This window comes from Ursus arctos, unplaced genomic scaffold, assembly GCF_023065955.2.
Source record: "Ursus arctos isolate Adak ecotype North America unplaced genomic scaffold, UrsArc2.0 scaffold_6, whole genome shotgun sequence".
NCBI classification, from domain to species: Eukaryota; Metazoa; Chordata; class Mammalia; order Carnivora; family Ursidae; genus Ursus; species Ursus arctos.
Genome location: NW_026623078.1, coordinates 15,569,567 through 15,582,928, shown reverse-complemented (window position 1 = coordinate 15,582,928; position 13,362 = coordinate 15,569,567).

The following is a 13,362-nucleotide window of genomic DNA, read 5'->3' as shown; positions in this document are numbered from 1 at the left end:
TCACTTAAGAGAATGTCTTCAAGGTCCACCCATGTAGTAGTATTTGACAGGATTTTCTTTCTTTTTAAGACTAATATTCCACTGCATACATACCACATTTTCTTTATCTGTTCATCTATTAATGGACATTGAGTTTGTTTCCACCTCTTGGCTACTGTGCATAGTGCTGCTATGAACATGGATGTTCAAGACCCTACTTTCAATTCTTCAGGGTAAATTTACAGAAGTGGGATTGCTGGATCATGTGGTCCACCATCACTTCTTCCCTGGGCTATTGCAATAGCCCACCTGCTGGTCTCCCTGCTTTCCCTTGTCCCCAGCCCCAGGCTCATTCTATTTCTTTCCATAGGTGCTAAAATTATCTTTCAAATATTTAAATCAGGTCACGTCATTTTTTTCTGTTTAAACTTCTCCAACAGAGACATCTAGTTTCTGCTTGGGATGTACAGAACTAGAAGAAGTGCCACTCCCAATCTTACAGCAATAACAAAGAAAAAACCTCAAGTTCATGACTTTTATTGAACTCATCAGACTGCTGAAGTCTTAAGGCAACTAGTTATCTAAGGAGAGAGGACATTTTCTGGGAGAGACCAGATGCAAGCATTTGCTTATCTGAGGCAGATGCAGCTGCTAAGAAGAACCAAACATTTTCCATCCTTTGTAATTCATCAGTTTCAGAAAAATCTCAATTAGGGAATATTGCATTCTGAAAAATATATTTACAGATAATTAACGTGTAATGCTTTGATTTCTAAAGCTTTTCTTTTATCCATTTGCAATGAAACCTTTCTAAAATGTGTTCTACTTTACCCTGCTTTATTAAATAGAGTATACATACCATTATTGGGCTTTTTTTTAGGCTAGAGGATCACTCTGAAACTCAGGTGTTATATCATGCTAGAAGGCCATCATGTCCTCAGGGGCCATCACACCAACTGAGGAGGTGAGTTACATTAGTGTTTAGACAGGCTCAGTCTGAGCTGAGCAGCAGATGTAAATAAATCCAAGTGCAAGGGTTACCTCTATGGGATTAGCTTCTGAGGCATATATAAGAGTATGTCACACTCAAGAGTTATAATGCTCCCCACACAGTGTCCTGCACCTTTCTTTTCTTCATTAATATAGCTTGGACATCATTTTCGGCATTTTATTTTTGTGCTTACGGAACTATGCTGATCTTTTTAATGATTACACGGGATCCTGCTGTATAGCTATACCACAGTTTATTTATCTGGCACCCCTTTGATAGACACCTAGATTTTTTTTATTCTAGTTTTTTTGTTATTTTTGTGAACAATGCAGCACTGTATATCTTTGTACTTTTGACTTCGCATAATGTGCAGCAGTGCCTTTTTGCTCATTCCCTTCCAACACAGGGCATTATTATTATTTTGGGAGCATTTTCCAGAATGATAGGTAAAAACTACGTCTTGTACCTTCGCTCTTTATTTATTCCCTTAAAGCTTTCCATATATTTATGGAGTATTTGTATTTGTTTTTCCATGAAATGTATGTTTCCATTTGCCTCAATAAATATATCTTTATAGTGTTAAGTGTTATAAAAGGGAGAAGCCCAGAGCTATGGACTACACCCCCCTTTTACCAATGGATATGTAATTTGATCTTACTCTAGGACAAATTATTCATGTCTCTATTTTCTCTTTTCAATTACTTTTTTAAAAAAGACTTCTTTGAGAACGAAAGAAAGCATGCACAAATAAGTGGGGGGATGGGAGAGGGAGAGAGAATCTCAAGCAGGCTCCCCACCGAGTGCAGAGCCTGACGGCAAGGCCCCATCTAACAGCCCCAAGATCACGAACCGAACTGAAATCAAGAGTTGGACACTCAACCAGTTGAGCCACCCAAGAACCCCTCTTTTCAATTATTTTTTGCAGGATCCATTAAGGGTAGCAAGAAATCTGATAGAAAAAAGTGAATTGCCAAAAAAGTAATGATGCACTGATGCACTGAGTAAAGATACATTAACATCCAAGGTGACATTTCAAGAAATACCAGGAACAGATAAAATCAGGAGATAAAAATTTCTATAACATGACTTCAGCTTGAGTGAAGTATGAGCCTACTTAAGGAAATGTTCATAGTGATTGCCTATTTCTGTGTTTTTTTTTTAAGATAAAGAATGCTTTGCTGTAACTATAGCTTTCATCATGATATATAGAAAAATAATTTTATGTCCTATATTGAAAACTTATAAGACTTTGAAAAGGTTGTGATTTTTAAATGTGAACTTTGGAGTTTTATTCCTGAAGTAATCTCCCTGCAAGTTTTTGGCACTTGTACTATTTCTTTTAATATTTTACTTGATTCTTTGAGAGTGTATTAAGAATGTGGTTCCACATGAAAAAGACAGCCGAGTTCTGTGAGGAAGGCAATGCTTGATAGATCATATGTTTTTCTGTGAATTTCAATATGGTTTTGATAAAATCATGGTTTCAATTCAAGGAGTATTTGTTTTATTATCTGCACAGCTCTAAGCTAGATGTTTCACCTAACTCACTTGGAGTTTGCCAAGGACCCATTAGCAATGTGAAATACAAGTAAGAATATATTATATAGAGGGCCTGGAGGTGGGGCTGAGGAAGTGCCAAGGAGGAAGAAGTAAATAGGTGAAGGAGCGTTCTAGGCAGAAGGACCAGCTTATAGGTGAAAAAGAGCCTGACATGTGAAAGGGTCTGAAAGAAGTTGAGAGTGGATGAAATATCTAGCCGGGGATTCATGTGAGGAGGGAGATAGGGCTGGAGAGGTAAGCCAGGTCAGGTCATGCAGGGGCTTTATTCTATGCTAAGGAATATAGACTATCTTCAGAGAAAGAAGAGAACATAAGAGGGTTCTGGTCAGAGGAGTAAGATGATGAGATATAGTATAAAAATGGATTGGAAGGGAGGGAGAAGCCTAAAGACTGGAAGACCATTTCAAGAGCCCAGATGTGGGGTGCCTGGGTGGCTCAGTCGTTAAGCGTCTGCCTTTGGCTCAGGGCGTGATCCCAGCGTTCCGGGATCGAGTCCCACATCAGGCTCCTCAGCTGGGAGCCTGCTTCTTCCTCTCCCACTCCCCCTGCTTGTGTTCCCTCTCTTGCTGGCTGTCTCTCTCTCTGTCAAATAAATAAATAAAATCTTAAAAAAAAAAAAAAGAGCCCAGATGAGACATGATTGCAACTTTAACTAAAACAGTGGAAATTGGAATGGAGAGAGTTCTATCACTGTGAGAAGTTTTCAGAAGGTAGAATCTACCATATTTGTAAATAGGTTGAATAGGAGGAAGAAGGTAAGTGAAGAGTGATGTCTCCAGCACTGGGGAGTGGATAGAGCATTTACAAAGAACACTAGAGAAGGCTTGGAGAGCTGAATTGACACGTTTGACGTGACCATGTGACTTCCACATGCAGATACTTTGTAGATAGCTAGATAAAGTGGATTGGAAGATTAGGAGAGAAATCTGGAGTGGAGATCAGATGTGGGAACATCATCACAAAGCTAATTGCAGTCATAGAGACAGATGAGATGGCCCAGAGGGCATGTGTCAAGTGAGATAAGATGGGCTGGATGGAACCCTGGAGATCAAAAATCCTGATCAAGAAAACCAGGGACTGGTTGACTGGCACCAAACCAAGCCATAAGGGAAGCGATGGAAACATCGTAAGAATGAGGGAGAAATCAACTGGGTCAAATAAGATACAAGTCAAATAAGATGAGTCCATTAGATTTAGCAGAAACTTACACAACAATAGCTTCAAGAAGCTGGTGGAGATGGGAGGGAGATTGGGAATGGACGCTGAGGAGTGAGAGGAAGGTGAGACAATGGAGGCAGTGAGCACAAACACTTCTGGAAAGTTTGGCTGTAATCGATGTAAGAGATAGAGAAAGGGCTAGAGGCCAGCAGCATGTGGTTGAGCAGACTTTGTGTTCTTCAGATGAACTTAAGGTGTGTTTAAAGGCTGAGGGGAATAGACGAAAGAGTTGAACACATGGGAGAAAGGGGTGGCAAGTGAAGGAGAAAGTGGTGAAGGATGACATCATCATGGGAGAAGGTGATGGTGGGGTTCATGAGAAGGTGGAGGGATGGAATCCAGAGACAGGTAGAGGGATTAGCTTGAAGAAGAGGAGGGACACCTTACCCTTTTCTATTGTAAGTAGAAGGGAAGAGGTAAGGACAAGGCCTATGGGCAGGTAAGTGCCTTTGTTTAGTACCTGAAGTTCAGTAATTGCTCATATGTCAATTCCTAATGTCTCTGTGAATGAAAGAAAGAGTCATGAGCACATGAGGGAACTGTGGAATCCAAGACTTGAAGAGAATGAGGAAAGTATGAGAAAGCTTAAAGGAGAGCAGGAGATAGAGCTAACCAGAAAACAGAAGGTTTTGGGGGTGGTAAGGGTGATTTTATAACGGCACCAAACCAAGCCATTTTATTACTTTTTCTGTAGTTGCATGCTCAAGAGTTAGAAATGGGGAAAGCCAACAGTTGTGTTGACCCGGGATTGGGGTTTTTCAGAACCCAACAATGGTGGGAGATATGACAAGAGAGTGGAGAATATTATCAAGAACATTACCAATAGCAAAAACACCCCCATAATTCCATCAAAAAATAAGCTAAGAACTTGAATAGACATTTTTCCCAAGAATACATATAAATGGTCATCAGGTATATGAAAAGATGCTCAACATCACTAATCATCTGGTAAATGTAAACTAAAACCACAATAAGATATCATCTCACATCTGTTAGGATGGCTGTGATCAAAAATATCAAAGACAACAGTGTTGGTGAGAGTGTGGAGAATTGAAACCCTCATGCACTAATGGTGGGAATGGAAACAGGTGCAGCCACTATGAAAAACAGTATGGAAGTACCTCAAAAAATTAAAAATAGAACTACCATATGATCCAGCAATCCCACTTCTGGATATTTATCCAAAATAATTGAAATCAGGATCTCAAAGAGATATTAGTACTTACACGTTCATTGTAGTACTACTTGTAATAGCCAAGATGTGGAAACATCTTAAATTTTCTTGATGATGGATGAATGGATTTTTAAAAAAATGCAGTATATACACACAATGGAATATTATTCAGCCTTAAAAAAGAAGGAAGTCCTGGGATATGTGACAACATAGATGAATCTTGAGGACATTGTACTAAGTGAAGTAAGCCAGTCACAGAAGGTAAATACCATATGATTTCACATATCTTACATTGTCAGACTTGCTAACAGATACATGAAAAAGTGTTCAACATCATTAATCATCAGGGAAATATAAATCAAAACTACAATGAGATATCACCTCGTACCTGTCAGAATGGCAAAAATCAAAAACAGAAGGAACAACAGGTGTTGGTGAGGTTGTGGAGAAAAAGGAACCCTTGTGTACTGCTGGTGGGAATGCAAACTGGTGCAGCCACTGTGGAAAACAGTATGGAGGGTCCTCAAAGTTAAAAATAGAACTGCCTTATGATCCAGGACTCACACTACTAGGTATTTACCTTAAAAAATACAAGACCACTAATTCAAAGGGATACATGCACCCCTTTGTTTAAAGCAACATTATTTATAATAGACAAGGTATGGAAGCAGCCCATTAACAAATGGATAAGGAAGATGTAGTATATAAACAATGGAATATTATTTAGCCATAAAAAAGAATGAAATCTTGCCATTTGCAAGGACATGGATGGAGTTAGAGAGTATAAGGCTAAGTGAAATAAGTTAGAGAAAAACAAATAACATATGATTTCACTCATATATGGAATTTAAGAAACAAAACAAATGAGAAAAGGGAAAAAAAAGAGAGAAAGACAAACCAAGAAACAAACTCTTAACTATTAGAGAACAAACTAATGGTTACCAGAAGGGAGAGGGTGGGGGGATGGGTGAATAAGTGATGGGATTAAGGAGGGTACTTGTGATGAGCACGGGTGATGTATGGAAGTGTTGAATCACTATATTGTACATCTGAAGCTAATATAACACTGTATGTTAACTCTACCGGAATTAAAAACTTTAAAAAATTTTAAAAAGGGAAATGCAAATCAAAGCCACATAGCTATCACCTAACACCTGTTAGAATGACCGTTATCAAAAAGACAAGAAATAACAAGTGTTGGCGATGTTGTAGAGCAAAAGAACTCTCGTACACTGCTGAAGGAAATGTAAATTGGTGTAGCTATTATTCAAAAAATTAAAATAGAACTACCGTATCACCCAGCAATTCCACTTCTGGGTATTTATCCAAAGAAAGCAAAAACATTGACATGAAAAGATATGCGCACCCCCATGTTCACTGCAGCATTATTTATGATAGCCAAGACATGGGAACAGCCTAAGTGTCCACTGATGGATGAATAGATAAAGAAAATGTGATATATATACATATTTTTCCACAATGGAATATTATTCAGCCATTAAAAAGAATGAAATCTTGGCATTTGGGGTAAGATGGACAGAACTTGAGGACATTAAGCTAAGTGAAATAAGTCCAATAGAGAAAGACAAATACCATATTGATCTTATTTAGATGTGGAACATAAGAAACAAACAAGTAAATAAAAACAAAAACCAAACCCCTAGATACAGGGAATAGATTGGCAGTTGCCAGAGGCGGGGGTGGGGAGTGGGCAAAATGGATGAATTGGTCAAAAGGTACAAACTTCCAGTTACAAAATAAACAAGTCGTGTGGATGTGATGTACAGCATGTGACTCTAGTTAACAATACTGTACTATAGATTCGAAAGTTACTAAGAAAGCAGAACTCCTAATTTCTCATAAGAAAAGAAATTTGTAACTATGTATGATGATGGATGTTAACAAGACTTGCTGTGATCAGTTTGTGATATTTACATATATTGAATAATTATGTTGTACACATGAAACTAATATAATGTTATATGTTAATTATATGTCAATAAAAAAAGAAAATACTTCTGGAATAAGATCAACAAATTCAGTTAAACCTTACACTTCGTCTGTAGAAAGACTTTTAAAACCTCGCCTTCATAAGTCACATCTTTTTTACATATGAAAAGATACATAGCAAGCCACGAACATCCCATGTGAGGAAATAATTAGTGAAAATTTCTGTTAGAAGAATAAATGGACTTTCATATTGATAGAGGTGACAAAAGAAATAACATTTGAAGAATACAGTGGTTTAAAATAGAGAAGCTAGGGGGGCCTGGGTGGCTCAGTCAGTTAAACATCTGCCTTAGGCTCAGGTCATGATTTCAGGTTCTTGGAATCAAGCCCAAGTCGGGCTCCCTGCTCAGTGGGGAGTCTGCTTCTCCCTCTCCCTCTGCAGCTCTCCCTGCTTGTGCTTTCTCTCTCAAATAAATAAATAAAATCTAATAAATGAATGAATGAATGAATGAATACATACATACATACATAAAATGGAAAAGCTATTCACTCCTCTGAGCAAAGAAAGGAGCTCTCTGACCCTTTGTCCTCCCCTGAGACCCTAGCCAGTTCTTCTCCCCAAACACCAGTCCCTCACCACCACCCACCTCATCTGTCTCAGTAGCCAGACATACAAACATACGCACTTCTCCTCAGTGGGAAGCAAGGTCTCAACTACGAGTCAGCTAGACCAGAGAGGGGCAGTCACTCTAGTAGTTTATTTTCATCCACTGCTGAGATGGGCAAGGAGAACTCCATCCAAAGCTAGGGAGCCAGTGCCGGAGAAAAATGATTAAGTACAGCACAGACTTTGTTGCTAAGTTTGTCAACTGCCCAGCTTCCACAAACACCTGAGTTGTAGGGAAAAGGGAGATTGCTATAAAAAGCAGAAGAGAAATCTCTGTATTGAGAACAAAAGGAAGCCTTGTTTCCTAAATCAGATAACAATTGGGAGTGAGGAGCGCTCCCCACTTGAGGATACAGCCACCTTAGTGGCAAGTGTGTCCTGCCATGTTGGCGCCGCTGATTGGCGGCAGCAGCAGCCACCTGTGCCAAGTTCTGCAGCATCTGCTTATTCACCTGGCACCAGAGGAAGGAAGAATTTGAAAGAACTGTGGGTTGTAGAACAGTTGATGGGGAGGATGGGAAAATAATATATTATTTTGTTATTGTTGTTTTCATCCTATTTTTTTCCCCCTGGGCTGGTATATTCTAGGGAACTATGGATCACAAGAACTTCAGACTCCATCCCTTCTATTTCTTTCTCCATGTCACTGCTCAAACCTTCTTGAGCTGTTAGCTGGACTATTGCAATAGCATCCCAGCTGATCTGCCTGCCTCCCCCATTTCTAACCCATCAAATGCACCTTCACTAGATTGTCTTCCTGACTACTCAGTGTTGCCATGTCACCACATGATCAAATTAAGTACAAACAACTCCCCGTCTCTCTAGTAATTCAGTTGCAGCACACCTCTCCTGCCTTGAGCTCTGATTAAACAACCTCTTTCCCAGGTTCCCAGTATCCTATGCTTAGGTCTCTGCTTCTTCCCCTTCTGGGTGCATTATGATCCTGCCATTGTCTCAAAGGTTTGTCTCAAAGAACACCTTCTCCATGGAGCCCTTCCCGACTCCCAGCATTGCTCTGTTTTCACCCACCTGAGTCCCCACAGTGCATTGCTCACACCTCTCCTCTAGCAACGAGGATTTATAAAGCACCTCCTCGGTGCCAGGCAAGATTGGATAGGCATGACCTCGAGGAGCTTGCGTCTAGAAAAGGAGACAGACACTGTAAGAGATGACATGTAGAATGAGCTGGGTAACTGATATATCAGAACTGAATCACACTTTTATCAACACTTGATAACACGCTTTGGTAAATGGCAAATTCAGTCTGGTCCTGAGTTATCTGTGTATCTCCCACACCTCCCGTCACCAGCTGATTGGACTGTGCCTGAGAAGACGTCTTACTCTGTCTAGATCCAGGGCAGTAATTCATACACTGCCTGGCATGCAGACATTTTTTTTTCATCCAAATGAATTTCAATTTGAATAGAAGAGACAGAAAGTCTTGTTCATTTCCAGTCCACATCCTTCTGTCATCCCCAGTGACCTGGGACACCTATAGTCACCTCACTCTCCCAGCAGAAGAAACAATAGAGCTTGACCATTTACAGGGGTACTGAGTAGCCTCAACCCCCAACTACATCCCTTCTAAATTTGAAAAGCCAATATCAAAATCTTTCCTGGAAACTATTTTCCCCAGGCCCCAATATCTTCAAGGTCCTTGAAATAGGAACAGGAAGCAAAACATAAAACATAGCAAACAAGAAATAAAATTAAATAATCACATCAGAGACAGAACATAACCTATTTAAATTCCACAGTGTTGACATTAAGTAAAATAAGAGCATTATAAAAAAGAGCTAAAATAGCTAAAGTCAAGTGAGCAAAGAATTGTGGTTGCTAGGGACTGGAGGGATGGGAAATAGGGAATTGCCAATCAATGGGGATAAAATTTCAGTTACACAAGATAAATAAATTCTAGATATCTGCTGTACAACATTGTGCCTATCAATAACAATACTGTGTTGTGCACTTTAAAGTCTGTTAAGAGGGTTGATCTCATGTTAAGTGCTTTCACTATAATTAAAAAAAATTACCAAGTGCTAGACCATGAAATCCATGAATGAAAGGGAAGGTGTGCAACAAAGGCAGATTCTGATAATTACATTCTGGCAGAATGAAAGAAAGTCAAAGTTGGTTGATAATCTCACAGCAGCATTCAAGTTAAACACACACACACACACACACACACACACACACAGTGCAGTTGAAAAGGGCACAGGACTCGGTATCAGAAGATGGGGATTCCAATTCCTGTTTGTCCCTCTTGTTTGACCTTGAGCAAGTAATCTGACCTCTCTGAAACTCAGATGCCTTCTGTATAAAGGTTTAGATTGAAATGATCTCAGAAATCCCCTTCAGCTTTGAAATTCTAGAATTTTGGAATAATATTGAAAAGAAATAATTTTCCCATGATTCTACATGGATGTGATGCTAACTTCTAAATATGGCTATAAACCATAACTAGTAGGAATGATGTTACACTCCATAACCACAAGAAGACTTTCTGTTGTTTTAGTTCGGATTAGAGATCTGAGAATATTGGCTTAACAAGTTTAGAGAAGTATTAGGATTTTTATTTTAAAGTGGATACAGCAAAGACTCTAGTAAGGTTCAGTAACACAAAGTTTTTTTGTTAGAATGGAGTTCTAGGAAATAATAGATGCTAACTCATTTTTCATTTTTAAATAAATCACCCAGCACTGCAAATCTGAGGAGATACGCAAAACTACAGACATAATAAGGAGTCAGTGTGACGAGAAAAAAGAATTACTTTAAACTGATCTCCTGATCTTTATTGTCTTTTATGATATGACTGTGGCTGTTAGTAAGGTTTCCCGTATATCTTAGCTTGTCTGGGACAGTCCTGGTTTATGTCTTTGTTTTTATGTAATTAAGGGCATTTTTCCCTTTTACTCTTGAAAATGTCCTAGTTTGGATGCTATGTTATAAGGTCACCCTATTGTTAGTAGTTTCGTTTCTGCTTTGCTTAATTCTTAAACCCACTTCAAAGATATTCTTCATCTGGTTCTGAAATGTTTCTTCAGATGGGCCTTATGAAAACCAATTGCAGCCAGAAGAGCTGGTTTTCCTCTTCCTTTTTCATTTCCTCGCTGCAGCGTTATGAAGAGCCACATTTGTCACAGTGATTTAAATTGTTGATGTTAGAGTGATTTCTCTCTGACATATAAAGAGCTCAGAAGTCATTACTTCTTGCCTTATGACAAGAAAAAGCTGGGGAACCTGAAAATCAAAGAATTTTCTTGTAACCATCAGAAAACTGAGGTCACAGGGCAAACCACCTCCCCTAAATCTAGAGAGTCAATCACAGCCAGAAAGATACCTGGAGCAGGAGCTGCCAAATGCCAAGCTGGTCAGAATATTTAAACAGTGATTTTGACAAATTTACCGGAGACTGAGAACAGACTAGCAAGGCAATGAAAAACTCCTGGGGCTACAGTCATGGAGTGGGGCCCACATATTCACAGGCCTCTCCGCCAGGGACCCCACCAGGTTCTCACAAGCAGGATTCCAAAAAGCTCCCTAAGTGAATTATCAGGAATAGAGAAAGAGTTGCCAAAATGAAACCCTCCCAGATTCCTCTCCTTGACAAAGGACTGACCTCCAAGAGAAGGGCTGAAGAGACAATTTTGAAACCTTATCCTCACTGAGGAAGGAAACGTGGCACTCCTGCCTACTGCAGCCTTCCTGTCTCACCTAAGGAAAAAAAACGAGTACATAAACTCATAGTCAACAGGGCAAGGGATTTCATGGAAAGTATCCGGAGATGCTGAAGTCAAGAAAAGAACTGGGGGCAAAGAAAAAGGAAAGCTCTGCTTGGGAGAAGGGACAGAAACACTTCTGAGTCGCTCCTGAGATGAGACAACTAACAGATGGAGACTTAATTACAAAGTTAGAGAATGCCCTCTCCCCTATAGCCTCTCATGATGCTAACAGCAATAATAACCGTAGTCATAATGGACAGGAGCTGAGAGAGCTGCAAGACACAGCAGGTCAAAGGAAAGCCCCAAAAGCAAGAGGGGTGGAAAAGACAAACCCACTAGCAGAAAGTGAAGCCTCCAGTGTTTATAGCTGAAAAAACACTAAACACAGCCCAGCTCCCAGGGTAACGTAGATCCTTACACAATAGCCTTTTACCTCAGTTCTTATTACCAGATAAAACATACCTAACTTTCAAAAAAATGTTTTGAAGGTGTGCCAAAAGACAAGAAAAACACAGACATGGAGACAAAGCAAGCATCAGAACCAGACTCAGCTAGGACAAATTATCAGAAAGGTAATTAAAAATAATTACAATGAATGTGTTAAATGCTCTAGTGGAAAAAGTAGATAACTTGCATGAATAGATGGGTAATGTAAACAGAGAGATGGAAACTCTAAAGAAAAATCAAAGGAGGTGCAGAAGTCAAAAACACAATAACATAAATAAAGAATATCTTTGATGGCCTCATCAGTGGACTGCATACCGCTGAGGGAAGAATCATTGACCTTGCAGGTAGGTCAATGGATAGTTCTCAAGCTGAAATTCAAAGAGAGAAAAAAAAAAAAAAGAATGAAAAAATATAGCAGAACATCGAAGAACCATGGGGAAATTATAAAAGGTATAACATGCATAATTGGAATATCAGAGGTAAAGTAAAAGAGAGAGCGGAACAGAAGAAATATTTGAAGGGATGTCTGATAATTTTCTAAAATTATTGACAGGCATCAAACCACAAATCCAAGAATTTCAGAAGGCACTATGTCAGTTAAATACCAAGAAATCTACAGGTAGGCATATCATATTCAAACTGCAGAAAACCAAAAACAAAAAGAAAACTAGAAGACATTACAGTGAGGATAAACGTTTTGCCTCTAGAGGAATAAACATAAGAATGACAGCTGAGGGGCGCCTGCCTGGCTCAGACGGTTAAGCATCTGCCTTCAGCTCAGGTCATGATCCCAGGGTCCTGGGATTGAGTCCCACATCAGGCTCCCTGCTCAGCGGGAAGTCTGCTTCTCCCTCTCCTGCTGCTGCTTCCCCTTGCTTGTGATCTCTCTCTGTCAAATAAATAAAATTCTTTAAAAATTTTTTAAAAAGAATGACAGCTGACTTCTCAGAAACCATGCAAGCAAGAAGAGAGGAGAGTGAAATCTTAAGACTGAAGTGTTGAAGATCGAATTCTACATCTAGAATATGCCAGAAGTCTATATCTAGCAAAACTAGCCTTCAAAAATGAAGGAGAAATAAAGACTTTCGAAGAAAAAAAAAAAACCAACAAAACAAAACAAAACAGAAAAACAACTGAGGGAACTCATTGCCAACAGACCTACCCTGGAAGGTTTGAAGGAAAATCTTCAGGCAGAAGAAAAATGATCTAAATCTAAAACTCAGATCTTTCTTGTTTTTAACTGGTCTGAAAGGGAACTGTTTAAAGGAGTTAAAACAACAATGTGTTAGTTGTTTATAGCATATGGATAAGTAAGATGAATGCCGGCAATGTCATAGAGGTTGGAGGAAGGACTTGGAGTATTCTAGTACAAGGTAACTGCATTATATGAGGCGATATAGTATTATTTGAGGGTGGACTTAGAGTAGTTGTAGGGTATATTGCAAAGTCTAGGACAACCACTAAAATGTGTTTAAAAGAGGTATAAATGATATAAGAGAAGAAAGATAAAATAGGATCAAATAAAATAATCAATTAAGACCAGAGAAGGTAAAAAGCGGTGGGGAGAAATAAAGTATAAATGCAGCAAATAGAAAACATTTACAAAGATGGGAGATTTTCATCCAGCTATAGTGACAATCAATTTAAATGGGAC